This window comes from Montipora capricornis, chromosome 6, assembly GCF_036669925.1.
Source record: "Montipora capricornis isolate CH-2021 chromosome 6, ASM3666992v2, whole genome shotgun sequence".
NCBI lineage: Eukaryota > Metazoa > Cnidaria > Anthozoa > Scleractinia > Acroporidae > Montipora > Montipora capricornis.
Genome location: NC_090888.1, coordinates 70,004,521 through 70,019,520, shown reverse-complemented (window position 1 = coordinate 70,019,520; position 15,000 = coordinate 70,004,521).

Sequence of the window (15,000 nt, the reverse complement as noted above, 5' to 3'; positions counted from 1 at the left end):
TCTTGGCCTACATCGTGTTAGAAATATTTTAAGTCCCCTTAATGAGATGCATTTCTCCATTCGACAACGTGTCGTACCACATGAGCACGATTCGTACGAATCGAACGAATCGACAACTCGGAGAAGGGTTTTTTGGCCTACATCGTGTTAGAAATATTTTAAGTCCCCCTAATGAGATGCATTTCTCCATTCGACAACGGGTCGTACCACATGGGCACGATTCGTACCAATCTAACGAATCGACAACTCGGAGAAGGGTTTCTTGGCCTACACCGAGTTAGAAATATTCTAAGTCCCCTAATGAGATTCAATTCTCCATTCGACAACGGGTCGTGTCACATGGGCACGAATCGTTCGAATCGAACGAATCGACAACTCGGAGAAGGGTCTCTTGACCTACAGCGTGTTAAAAATATTCTAAGTCCCCCTAATGAGATGATGCATTTCTCCATTCGACAACGGGTCGTACCACATGGGCACGATTCGTACGAATCGAACGAATCGACAACTCGCAGAAGGGTTTCTTGGCCTACATCGTGTTAGAAATATTCTAAGTCCCCCTAATGAGATTCAATTCTCCATTCGACAATGGGTCGTACCACATGGGCACGATTCGTACGAATCGAACGAATCGAAAACTCGCAGAAGGGTTTCTTGGCCTACATCGTGTTAGAAATATTTTAAGTCCCCCTAATGAGATGCATTTCTCCATTCGACAACGTGTCGTACCACATGAGCACGATTCGTACGAATCGAACGAATCGACAACTCGGAGAAGGGTTTTTTGGCCTACATCGTGTTAGAAATATTTTAAGTCCCCCTAATGAGATGCATTTCTCCATTCGACAACGGGTCGTACCACATGGGCACGATTCGTACCAATCTAACGAATCGACAACTCGGAGAAGGGTTTCTTGGCCTACACCGAGTTAGAAATATTCTAAGTCCCCCTAATGAGATTCAATTCTCCATTCGACAACGGGTCGTGTCACATGGGCACGAATCGTTCGAATCGAACGAATCGACAACTCGGAGAAGGGTCTCTTGACCTACAGCGTGTTAAAAATATTCTAAGTCCCCCTAATGAGATGATGCATTTCTCCATTCGACAACGGGTCGTACCACATGGGCACGATTCGTACGAATCGAACGAATCGACAACTCGCAGAAGGGTTTCTTGGCCTACATCGTGTTAGAAATATTCTAAGTCCCCCTAATGAGATTCAATTCTCCATTCGACAACGGGTCGTACCACATGGGCACGATTTGTACGAATCGACAGCAACTGCACAGCCTTTTTACGACTCGTATCTAGTCAGGTGTATTGGACAACCCTCGTTTTGAGAAGTTTCTTTATGGACCGTCTCAACTGTCTTTTGTATTTTGTGAACTATCTTTAGTGCATCCTTCAGTCAGCAGCGGGCAGGGTCACTGTTCCAGTAGCCTGGTTAAGAGATCATCATAAAAGTATGTCCAGCCGGTAAGAACGCCTTTTGATTTTATCATGTTGATCAAGTTGATCTCGACAATGGCATGCACCTTCATTAAACCATGACTGTTCAGAAACACTTTTGTTTGACTGTAGCACAAAAGGTCTTTTCCTTTCAGTCATTTCGTTTCGACAAAATGCCAGCAGCAAATAGAATGGTAAACGGAGTAATATGTGTAGTTCTATATTCGCGAAAATATAGCCCTGGCGTTCGTGTCTTGATTTCCAGAAATATCAGCTTCTCTAAGAAAATCGAAGCGAACCGTTCTTGCAGCTAAAACCACCCCAAATAGATGTGGTTAGTCTTGTTACTTGTCTGCTATAGACGATCAGTTAGAATGGAAAATAATAAAAACAAAAAAAAAGAACATTTGCCTAATCAGAGCGATTTTTCTTCTGAAGTGTTTTGCTGGCATCATTCTGGACAACCATTCTGACATAAGGCGTGTCTTTCGATTGACCTCAGATATTTTTGTCTGTTTAGTGTATTGGTTTAACAGATACATCTAGGCACACTTCGGGATTAGAACTGCCTAAGTATCAAAGCCTTTTGAACCCTTGTTTTCTCTCGCTTGCCTTTTCTTTTACAGGGAGCCTGTTCACATGCTAATCGTCAATCTCTGGCACAACACCCTTGAAAACTTGTTATTAAACGAGGATCAAGTGTTGCAGGGATGTTTGTTATTTGATATTTGTATGTTATATCTACAGAATATTTGTATGCTATTCTTAGTTTGCGAAATGAAGTCTAACTCGGACAAATTGGAACGAGCCATAACTGAAAGAACCATAAAAGTACTTTTTGCGTTACTATTGCAAAAGCAGATTTTCTGGTCCTGAAGAGGCAAAATTCATGTTCTATTTCCAGTATTTCCCAGCAGTCAAAAATTTGCGAGAAGTTCCTTTTATACCCAAAGGGAGCAAACGAGTTCATAAGGCTAAACGAATGTCTTAGTCTTCGATAATACTACTATGTTGTTGCTGAATGGACAGAGTTAGATGTCGGTGCGAGGACAGTAATCAATACGCACAAATGGCAACGGAAAGGAACGGCCGGCAGCCGGATAGTTTTTATACGTTATATAACAAAATTTGTTCCGGAAGAGAAAATATTAAAAGGTACTACTGACCAAAATGTGGCCCAGGTCAAGACTGGAAAAAATAGACTATTAAAGGCTGTGTTTTCACTAGTGTGTAATATTTAGTAGCTGAAAATTCTTTCTAGCGTGAAATTTGCTTTTTATTCGGCAGACAAATATGCAATTGCACCTAAGCACGAACGAAATGAAATTGTCCAGAGCTTGTAAATGTAAAGGTAGCAAAGACAGATGGATAACACTATCAAGTTAAAACCTCGACCATCGACAAAGGATTTTGTCTCCAGACAAAGCATTTTTAGGCCTTTAAATATTCTCGAAGGAACCCTTAAGGCTTGGTCAAGAAAATCGTTCACATCAGAAATGGCCCTTTCTGTTAACAGTTTTTTTGTTGCAAAACAAACAAAATTTTGTGTAGTGCGAGCAGAGCCAGTGACTCCAATTTTCATTAAAAAATATTAAATTTATGCCTTACTAGACACTTACATTTCAAACACAGCTCATTAATAATGAGAAATTAATCTGTTATCATAGACTTCTTATTTTGCAGTAGGGAATCCTTGCTCGTTTCCTGTTTGAAGAGCTCCATCCAACACGGTTACCTTTACCTTGCAGAAGTTACAGGGTTTTTTGCATTTTTGGACATTAACAGTATTATCTATTTGGTAATGACAGTTTTCTTAATTTTACAACTGTTTGTGAAACGCCCTATTCAAATACATTACCGGGGTCTCAAGGTTGGAATGGAAAAAACACTTTTGCTGAAATTGACTTTACAGGTTTAGCAAAGCTTTTGCGGTGATTGCCAGTTATGGCTTTTGCTGTGAACAGTTGTCTTTTATCCTGTAATGCTTTCCCAGCAATTGCTTCCCGGTTATGTAAGATGTGTGGAGTTGGACTTAAAAAAGAACTTTTGCTGAAATTGTCTTTACAGGTTTAGCAAAGCTTTTGCGGTGATTGCCAGTTATGGCTTTTGCTGTGAACAGGTGTCTTTTATCCTGTAAAGCTTTTGCAGCAATTGCTTCCCGGTGATGTAAGATTTTACGTGGTGGAGTTGGACTTAAAAAAGGACTTTAGCTGAAATTGTCTTTACAGGTTTAGCAAAGCTTTTGCGGTGATTTCCAGTTATGGCTTTTGCTGTGAACAGTTGCCTTTTATCCTGTAAAGCTTTCGCAGCATTTGCTTCCCGGTTATGTAAGATTTAAGTGTGAAGTTGGACTAAAAAAAAGGACTTTTGCTGAAATTGTCTTTACAGGTTTAGCAAAGCTTTTACGGTGATTGCCAGATATATCTTTTGCTGTGAACAGTTGTCTTTTATCCTGTAAAGCTTTCGCAGCGATTGCTTCCCGGTTATGTAAGATGTGTGGAGTTGGACTTAAAAAAGAACTTTTGCTGAAATTGTTTTTACAGGTTTAGCAAAGCTTTTGCGGTGATTGCCAGTTATGGCTTTTGCTGTAAACAGTTGTCTTTTATCTTGTAAAGCTTTCGCAGCAATTGCTTCCCGGTTATGTAAGATGTGTGGAGTTGGACTTAAAAAAAGACTTTTGCTGAAATTGTCTTTACAGGTTTAGCAAAGATTTTGCGGTGATTGCCAGTTATGGCTTTTGCTGTGAACAGTTGTCTTTTATCCTGTAAAGCTTTCGCAGCGATTGCCCTTCGGTTATGTAAGATTTAAGTGTGGGGTTGGACATAAAAAAGGAGTTTTTGTCTTTAGAGGTTTAGCAAAGCTTTTGCAGTGATTGCTGTGAACAGTTCCCTTTTATCTTTTGAAGGCTTTTGCAGCGATTGTGACTTTTGAGCGATTACGGCCTAGAGTTTGGCTGCATAGATAGTAAATCCAAGTTGGCGAGTAATAATTATGCAGTTATGATAATGTAGTAATCTACGGTTGTATTTTTAGATATGAAAAGCCATAACAAAGGCTACATGGATCCTCATCTGAATATGAAGAGGAGTCGGTATGCAGAAAAGGAAAGTGACAGGTATCCCGGCGATTGACCGTAAAGTTCTTTTTCCTATAGGGTCTGCTTTCCCGGGAAATGATATCTACAGCACACCATAAATATTTTTCATCGTCAAGGATTCGTAGACCATGAACATGACTTCCCGGCATTTGCTTTCTGCTGCACCGCATAACTATTCTTCATCATTATCTGTAGACTGTGCTTTCCTAACATGTGATATCTTCAGCACCGCATAATTGTTTCTGGTCGCTAGGAAAGACTCTGCCTTTTCGCAATTAAGTTCCGTCTGCATCGCAGAACTGTTATTCACCGTCGAGGATAGACTGTGCCCTCTTTGTCATTTCATTTGGTCAGCATTGCAAAACTGTTCATTATCGTCAATGATAGCCTTCCCGGCATTTGATTTTTTCTGCACCGCGTAATTGGTTTTCATCATTGAGTAAAGACTGTACCTTTTCCCTATTTGATTTCTTCTGCACCGAATATTGGTTTTTCATCACTCAAGTGTAAACTGTGATTTCCCACGATTTCATTTCTTATGCACCGCATAATTCTTCATCTTCAAGGAAAGACTGTGACATCTGTGACATTCTTGACATTTGAGTCCGTAAGCACCGCATAGTTGTTCTTTGTTCATCATGAACGATAGCCTTTGTCTTTCTGGCATTTGTTTCCATCTGCATCACTTATGGTTCTTCATCATGAAGGATAGACGTTCCGTGCTTTTTCGGTATATGATTTCCTATACACCAAATTTTATTTATATATTATAATTAATAGACTTGCGTTCTTGGCGTGGAGTTTCTACAGCTACTGGGAGGGTGTGTCTTCGAGGTATCTGATTGGCGCTGGATAGAAAATGCTTTTGTTCTATTTCATTTCTGTATCGGCTTAAATAATATCATTGTTTTGGATACTGGAATGCGCCTTGCGGTCACTTGATTTTGTCTGTACTGGATAGTGAGTTGTGCACAATGTTCATCGAAATTTTCGTTGCTTTCTAGTGATAGCAGAACGCGTAATTTTAGATAAAGTTCAGAATTGTGAGCTTTTGGAGGGGAGGTGGGGCAGAAGAAGAGTAAGTACGCGTTAAACGTTTGGCGAATGTGCTCTCCAGACATTCTCTTGATGAATCCAATCTCGTTACCAGTGTTTGGAACCCTGGAAACGTGGTTGTTTGTGGGTCCTGGTGTCAGTCTTAAGTTTGCGTTCAAATCAAGTAAACCAACTCTAAATTTATTTTTTCCGATCTCACAACTTTGCTCTCATTTGGATTGAAGTAAAAACGATTTATATTTTCCACAGACCAGTAAGAGAGTAGAAATGTTATATTTATCCCGCGTTAATGTACACCGAAGTCATAAGCAAAGAAAATGGCTCAAACACCACCAAGCTTTCGTTGAGTTATTTTTTTTGTATCACCTGGATAAAATGGCTCAATTTATTTTCCTGGCTGGCTAAATGTTGGTTATTTTTTTGGCTGGCAAAAAAGGGGGGAAAGAGACATTCCTGGCTGGGGAAATGCCTTTTTGGTAAATATCCTGGCTGGGAAAAGCTCTTAAAGTAAAGATCCTGGCTGGAAATTTTATTTTAAATTCTAGCTCTAGCTGGCTTTGGGGAGCGGATATAATTTTGCCACAGAAGTTAATAATCAACCAAAAAACAATTAGTGACTGTTGAAATATTACTGGAGGCGATATCCAATCACTTTATAAATTTTTCTCGTTGGGTACTCCTGAAAGGCATTCAATGCAATCCAATCCTTAGATTTTATATGCAATGCAATACCACGATTATTGATTCAATGCAATCCTTAAATTTATATGCAATCCGAAAATATATGTTCAATCTTCCTGGGACGAGCGCGGCCATATAGAACCAGAGTAAATGTGCAAGGTATAAAACAAAAGATGGCAGCAGAGTGAGAAGAAAAATTTGACATAGAAGTGGAGTTTCCCAATTTTCTGGGAAAACTTGTGGATAGAACCGAGACAATATATTATTTGAGAACTTTGACACAGAAGAAATGCAGAAATGCAGGCCGAAGTTCTTGATCAAACAATTAGCCTGCTTAGGTCGATGAAAGAGTGTTGCAACCCTAGACACGAGGGACAAGGAAAATCTGGATTCCATCGCTGGGGCCTTAGTAGATGTGCTTCGTCCCCGGACTATCACTTTATCTACTGTGGCTCATCTCAAGGCATTATTTTCGGGATCTAGCTTCGCCAACCTTTGTCTGACTCTTCGACGTTGAATCCGTAACCCTATAGATTTCAGGTAACCGGCTATAATGTTTCATCTAGACGCACTCCCATGGTTGTTTATGTAATCTTGAATGATCCGGTCGAGTCGTTCATCGGTTAAGTCGTTCAAAGCCCCTCATATCCTATAAACCATACTCTGCTACTCATCTGTTAACTGTCCACCTCGAAACTCCGAGTGAATTCCCAGTGAATTCTCCAAGTGAATTCCCAGTTCTCGCAGTTCTTCTAGCATCTCGACAGGAATTTTGAGAGATGGTCTTCCGGGATTTTTTCCTTTATCCCTATCTATCGTACCTGAATCCGCAGCCATCGTAGACGGAGTGATAGTCCGGCGACGAAGCACATTAAGCACATCTACTAAGGCCCCAGCGATGGAATCGAGATTTTCCTTGTCCCTCGAGCTCGTGTCTGCGGTTGCAACACTCTTTCATCGACCTGAGCAGGCTAATTGTTTGATCAAGAACTTCGGCCTGCGTTTCTGCAGCTTTTGTGTCAAAGTTCTGAAATAATATATTGTCTCGGTTCTATCCACAAGTTCTCCTAGAAAATTGGGAAACTCCACTTCTATGTCAAATTTTTCTTCTCACTCTGCTGCCATCTTTTGTTTTATACCTTGCACAGTTTACGCTGGTTCTATATGGCCGCGCTCGTCCCAGGAAGATTGAACATATATTTTCGGATTGCAAATAAATTTAAGGATTGCATTGAATCAATATTCGTGGTATTGCATTACATATAAAATTTAAGGATTGCATTGAATCAATATTTGTGGTATTGCATTACATATAAAATTTAAGGATTGCATTGAATCAATATTTGCGATATTGCATTGCATATAAAATTTAAGGATTGGATTGCATTGAATGCCTTTTATGACTTTAAATTAAACCTTTATTTAAAGGATTGAACATATATTTCTAAGATTAAATTTTGCTACAAACGGCTTGCCATACGTCCGACCGGAAAAGTTGGTGAATGACTACAATCGTGGTCAAAAGTTGTTGGGAAGGTTGCGCGCATCAGCTCACTTCACACCTAATTCGATTTTTCTAACTATTGGCTGAAGTATTTGGGAAATACCATGCTCTTGTGGCCCCCCTCCCCCATATTCAATGTTGGAGTTCTTCAGGTAACAAAAGTCACCATTTTTTCCCCCTGGAAAATCCAACATTGAAAAGGGGGAGGGGGGTATCTGTAAAATGAAGTCACCTTCCCAACACTTTTGTCCATGATTGTAGTCAAATTTTGCACAGCTTTGTATTTTTGTTTTAGTCGGCCCAAACCTTAAACTTGATATTTTGAACAACTTTGAACAAAATGGTAGCGCATTCCATTTTTACTTTTGGGAAATTCAAACGTTATTAGCAAATGTGTTGTTTTCGAGGCACTTGAAAACGTTTTGCATTGTTCTCTATCTAAAAATTAGCAAAACGGTGCACATCAAGTTTTAGAAAACAATAATTAGAATGGTATTTCTGCAAAAAGGTCAACGAAAAAAAATACGGCCGCGCACCGGATCACAACAACATTTCTGCGAGTACAATTAGAACGAACGAACTTCACAACTCTTTTTTTTTTCTAGCTTACAGAACGACGAAGAAAGCCAAACTCGAGTGGAATGTTTGGCTGTTTTTTTTGTGATTGATTGGCGAACAACTGAATGGCTTCCCGTGTAAGACAGACCTCGTTAGACGGTGGATCATTAGGGACGGATCATTTTTCGCAGAATGTTTTTTTCCTCTGGATGGATTTTTTTAGACAAGTTTCCCTTGCGTTTATTTATTTTTTTGGGAATTATCACCCCCCCCCCCCCCCCCTTCCTCCCGCTCTTTGCTTTTTCCGAATGGTTTGTCCCTTAGCAGTTTCAGAAGAAGAAAAGAAAATCTCGTAAAGTCAGATTGCTAAAACAAAAAAAAATCTTCACACGCCAGACCTAGTGTCTTGGATTTCTGTAGAGGACATAACAAGTGAGACAGTAGAGAAAGAAAACTGTAAAAGACAGGAGGCCAGGAAAGAGTTCTCCAGTAAGTATACATCAGCAAAAAAGCAACAGTTGCCCCGCGATAGACGTAAAAATGCCAGGAGCAAATTTTACATACCAATGACTGTAGAGGATGTCTATGAGGAATTCACGTCACAGGGGTCTAATGTCGTCTTCAACCCTGATGGAAATGGCGATTGCCAGTTCAGCGCAATAGCGCATCACCTTGCCAGCATCGGCATATTTCGCTCGGAAAGGACAATACGAGAAGAAATTTGTCAATATCTGGAACAAAATCCGAGTGACACTGATTTTTTTATTCTTGTTATTCTTGTTATTCTTGTTGATTTAGGTTAGAAAGCGTGGCAGGCAAAAAAACCCGAAAAATTTTATTTTGGCCCTTCACTCTCCTCCGTCTCTGCTTATTAATTTCCGTATTCGAATTCGACCCCTCGATACCCCCTCCCCTCTCCCCCGCTGCCTATAGAAATTTCAAAGCGTAAAGAAAGGGAAAGATATTGAGATTTTATTGCAATTGCAAATCAAGGTATCTGACTCACCTTTCGCAGTGTTATTACAAATCCTGTTGATAGGTTATTACAAATCCGGTTGAAAGTTCATTACAAAACCGGTTGGTTATTTTATTACATATCCGGTTGATTTTAATTACAAATCCGGTTGATATTACAAATCCTGTTGTTAATTACAAATCAGGGTGATACAGCTCTTCCCTTGAGGAGATTCAATGAGGAATAAAGTCTAAAAAATAAAGACTAATAAAGACTTGAAGAAAATGAAAAGGAATGGCGATAGCAACAAACGAAGACTAAGTGAAAACTAAACTTAAGAATATCCCATTGCACTGATACATTACATAACTGACGCCGAGACGATTGTGTAACTCATGACTAAGGTCAAAGCCAAGATCGATCTCCCAGTTTCTGAATCACCGTTTCTCTTATACAGAAAATTGCGACTAAAGTGTACTTTCCGGTATTTTTTAAACTCTATTTCCAAATCCCCTTTAAGGGGTTCAGTGAGGAAAAAAAAGGCTTTCGAAGAACGTTAAAAGGAATGGCATCAGAAAACAGCTGCAGAGGAAGTAGAAATTGCAGAATGCCCTTTTACTTTGATGCTTGTCCGATACCAGGCAGGAAGTCAGTGCAACTCTACTGATAGTACTTCATAGCCAATTTCAATTTTCTCTTTACGCAGGCAACATAATATAAAGAGAGTGATAATGACGACATGGCACGCGTTTCCCGGATATAAAGTGCAACGGAGAGGACAGTCACCGGAAAGACTACAGTTTTAACGAGTTTCAAACTGAATATGCTGCAAGTGCAGCATGCGTTTTAGGGCATTTCTCTCGGGAGCGGGGGAAGGGGGGTGGGGGTTAAAGGAAATGATATCTTATGACTGTTGATTCGGGCAAAATCTGATTTCGTCTTTGCAGGAGTCGAACTAAAAACCTCCCTTTTTGCTAGCTCCCTTGTTCTACCACTGAGCTATACTGGGAGACCTGTCCCGCTATACTGCTAGTCTACGATGGCTAAGATTGCCGAAATGGTGTATTCTCGCAATATCGTCAGGATGTAGAGGTCAAACGTTCACCCCGGTAAATGGAAATGAAGAGCAAGATGATGATTTTTCGATTTTTTGATTAACTAAGAGATTTCAAAAGTTTGTTAACTGATCACTTTCCTTGAGGAAGTCAGTTCAATAAGGAACAAACTCCCTGAAAGGACTCCAAGGAGATAAAAATAGAAACTGACGCAGAGGAAGTAAAATTGCAAAACATCCCGTTACACTGATGGATGACTAACGCCAATCAGTTAACTGATGCGCTCCTGAGCCAAGCAGTACGTGTCACAAGTCGAACTGAAGCCAAGATCAACCTTCCAGTTTCACTTTTCTTTTTGACGAAATAAAGAAAATGATAATGATTTTTTCCATCTTTTATTAACTCTAAGCTTTCAAAAGTTTGCTAATCACTTTCCTTGAGGATGTTCAATGAGGAATAAACCGGCTCCCTTTAAAGGACTCCAAGGAGATTAAAATAAGAGACACAGAGTAAGTGAAAACTGCAACACATCCCGTTACACTAATGCACTTCGTTTAAACTAATGACTGAGGGCGAAGCCAAGATCGACCTCTCAGTTCACTTTTATTTTTTGACGAAAAATTTGCAACTAGCACTGAATGTTTCCCTTCCAATCTTTTATAAAATCTTCTTCCAAAGTTTGTTGTATACTTCCCTCAAAAAGGAATAAACTATTTTGAAGGACTTAAAGGACCTTTAAGAAGGTTAAAAACGAATGGCGACCAAAATATATAGATGCAGAGGAAGCACTGAAATATGGCAGAATATCTCTTTGCGCTGATGTTTGGCCGACGGCAAACCGGAAGTGATGTTTATGGTTATTTTTATGACATTTTGACCACTATAATGACGAATATCGTTGTCGATAAGAGTACAGACAACGCTGAACCACTTTCGATTTGTTAACTCGGCACAATCTTTCCATCGCTGCAACCTTCGTATCGGACTCCATAACTTGACCTCTTTTTGCTCCATAACCTATTTAGGCATTCATTATTGGCCAATCAGAAACGCAATATTCTTTTGAGTACATAATAGGAAACGCCTTACAAAATAATGAAGAATTGCGTTTTCCGTTTTGAAGTATCCGTTTTCTTTTCAGAGATATCTGAGTTTTTGTGTTATGCAAATTAGAAAATTAATGACGTCATCAGTGGTTCCACTGGAAGATGGAACACAAAAATTAAGAATATTACTATTTATTCAAACATGGCATAAGTAAGGTGCAAGATGGTGCCGAATACGACGTAACCATGGCGACATCTTTGGCTCCAGTCTCTTTCGGTTGTAAATGAAACATCTCAATTTGCTCAAAACACACACAGAGCACATGTTGCAGTAGGTCGTCTAATCATCTTATTGACAGTGAATGATGTTTGGTTGAGACAAAAAGATGAGGACATCTGTTTTTTCACAAAACTGATCTAGAAGCAAACTGTTGCCATGGCAACTGGACAATGGGTTAGACAATGGGTGTTTATTCCGTTTATTGTAGAATTGTGATACATTTTCAATCTGCGCTGCTCGCAGTTAGCAATAGCTGGTCGAGGCGAGCAGTGGTTCCATGTGTATAAAAGAGAGAACAAGTAGAGAAAGCTACGGTATTCAATTGTGTTTTACAAACAATACATTGTAGAACGAACAGGTATACAAATAACTAGTCTACACAGTATACAGTCAACTAAAATAAGAAAATGTCATCTAAAATCAAATTAATACAAGTGCAAATATGAAAAGTCAAAGTACTAATATATTTTTGTTACAAAGACAGATAAATCATTATGGTCATTTTCTTCTGAAAGTCTTTGGATTAGGATATTGTGGATTTTAATTTTAAAATTGTTTTTGGTTAGATGGCAGATTTCACGAGGTAAACTATTCCGAATTTTTTATATAAATGAATGCTTGCTTTAGAAATAAATAAATTAGCAATAGTAGGAGGCGATAAGTTGTTAGATATGTCAACTGATGTTAAGTACAGAAAATCGAGTGGAGGAAAACGAGAAGAAAGAATTAAAGTAGGGTACAGCATGAGATTTGTAGTCTCCAAAGTACATCAGGCGGAGGGCACGTTTTTGGAGAATAAGAATTTTGTTTCTATGAGTCTGGTGTTATTTTATGCACTAACAGATGTACATTACTGGGGCCAAGTTTGACTAGAACCCCTTTAATATTCCTGAGGATTATTCTATATTTTGTGATTTCTTTTCCTTTGGAAACAATGATGGCATCATCAGTTTAGACACAAAAACTCTAATATCTCAGGAACAATAGGAGTTATTTCAAAAAAGGAAAGACCATCTTTCTTTTCTTCAAAAAGTCTTTCAAATAAGCTTTAGTTATTTGTTATTTCCTGGGTATTTTAACGTAAGCAAATAATATGGAAGAAAGTGATGACGTGGCGGGCAGTCTGCTGATATCAGCAAGTTGGATACATGGAAACATCAATTTAAGGATAGTGAAAGTAAATAATATTATTATTATTATTATTATTATTATTATTATTATTATTATTCAAACGATAAAATACATATTGAAAGTTACAAAAGTAATAAAAAATAAAGTAATTTAAAAGTTGCAATTAAAGTAGTATCATATTCTTAATTTATAATTGAAGCATAGCCTATTTACAGAACAGCTTTTGAAACGCTCAGTTTTAACTAAAGGTAACTAATATGTCTTTCTTCGAAGCCTTTGAGAAAAGTCCTTTACAATCGGTTAGATAGAATATAACGGATGGTGTTCGTCCCCTCTAATTTTAACATAGAGCTTTCTGTCAGATTGTTCCAAAAGATCATAAATACTTAAATTGCCTCAGATATAGCGTCTTTTGTGGCATCTCTTTAGAAAGCAATCCATAACAACGAGGTCAGCCATAAATCGAGAGTCCATAGGTCAATTTAGAGAGCACAATCGATTCAAAAAGAAGGTCAACATCTTTCTGCCCATAGCCTTCTTTCCTTAATCCCCTTACTACAAACAGGCATTTGTTAGCCTCTCATAATCTGGCCTTAACGGAAAATTTACAGATGGATTGGAAAGTTACACCTGGTAAAGTTACACGATCATATTGCTTAATGTTAAACATTTCCGGGTATACTGATCGATTATTACATTTCACTCTATTATTGTTGGTCATATCCATAAACAGTGTAAGCGCTCTCTCAGAGTTCTCCAAACTTTCCTTCGCGGTAACCAGTATAGTTAACCATCGATACATCGTCTAGGTTACTGTCGGTTTCCAGATCATCCAAAAACAAATTGAAGAGATGAGGTCCACTCACACTGCCTTTCGTTGCTCCTTTACTGACCATCATCCAATCAAACACCATACCGTTCTATACCAGCCTTTGCTTCCTATCAGACAGGAAACTAATATACCAGTTAACCATATGTGGACTAAGTGGGCTTGCTTTTAGTTTTTTGGCCAATAGATGATGATTAACGTTATCGAAAGCCTTGGAGAAGTCCATGGTGAATAGGCGTACTGCTTTATTGCGCGGATTCTCTAGTGCACTTAAGAATTTCGTGTTGCATCTTAATAAGGGCATTAGTACAGCTTCCACCAGTTCTATAGGCAAATTGGTTGGCACCTAGTCAAAATTCTATATCTCTCTTACTGAATATCTTGTAAACCGTCCTTTTAAAAGCTCGTGCTCTTACCGGGGTCACACTATTGCCTCTAAAGTCCTCACAGTTGACCGGAAAATCGACCATAGGGAAAGGCGTAACATGTGCTTCTTTCCACGCACGTGACCATTGTTGCGTAGACAAAGACAGGTTCCAAATGGCTTCAACAGCATACTCTTTCCACACCCAAAAAGATATTTCATCGGGTCCAGTGGAGGTCTTTCTGATTTTAGATAGAGCATTTAAGACCTGAATTGTCGATAACTGCGGTGTTGGAGCCGTTACATGCATGTACTTCCATCAGTGTAGTATATACAATACCTTTCATCCTTGCATCAATCGCCAAAGAACCTGCTTAACTGTTCTAGAATCAAGCTTTCAACTGCCTTGTCCTTCCGTCGAGTAAGCTCATCGACGTTTTTCCACCACCCGCAGAACCCCTCTTTTCTCCAGCTAAAGGTGGAGAAAAATTGTTGCCGGAGTCTGACTGCGCAAAGGCGATGCCACAGGAAATAAACCAAATTAAAGAAAATCTGCTCTTTGGGATGTACGGTTCGAATGATGCGGACTAACGGTTAACTTAAACTCAATATCGTCGCATTCGTTTGTTACTGCTTTTCGCCGGAAAGAGTTTATTAACTTAAGAAGGAATGAATTATTTTACCTGTTTTGAGTTTTTTTTTAAAAGCCCGAGACATAAATATAGGAGAAGAAGTAGGACATTTTCCACTTGTATTTGTCACTCAACGTGTTTCGTCGTATTTCTCGACAAAAAAAACCAGTGATTTGACCCTGGACTGAGCTAGTTAATAAAAGCATTGGTTCAGTCATGAGATGTGCCAAGAGATCTTTTTTAACGACTACGAACATGGAGTATTACAAACTGCTTGCCATTCAGCAGGCTCGGTTATCGTACCGTATCATAATGACTGAATTGAATAGAGAAAGCATGGACAAATTTGTAACAGAAAC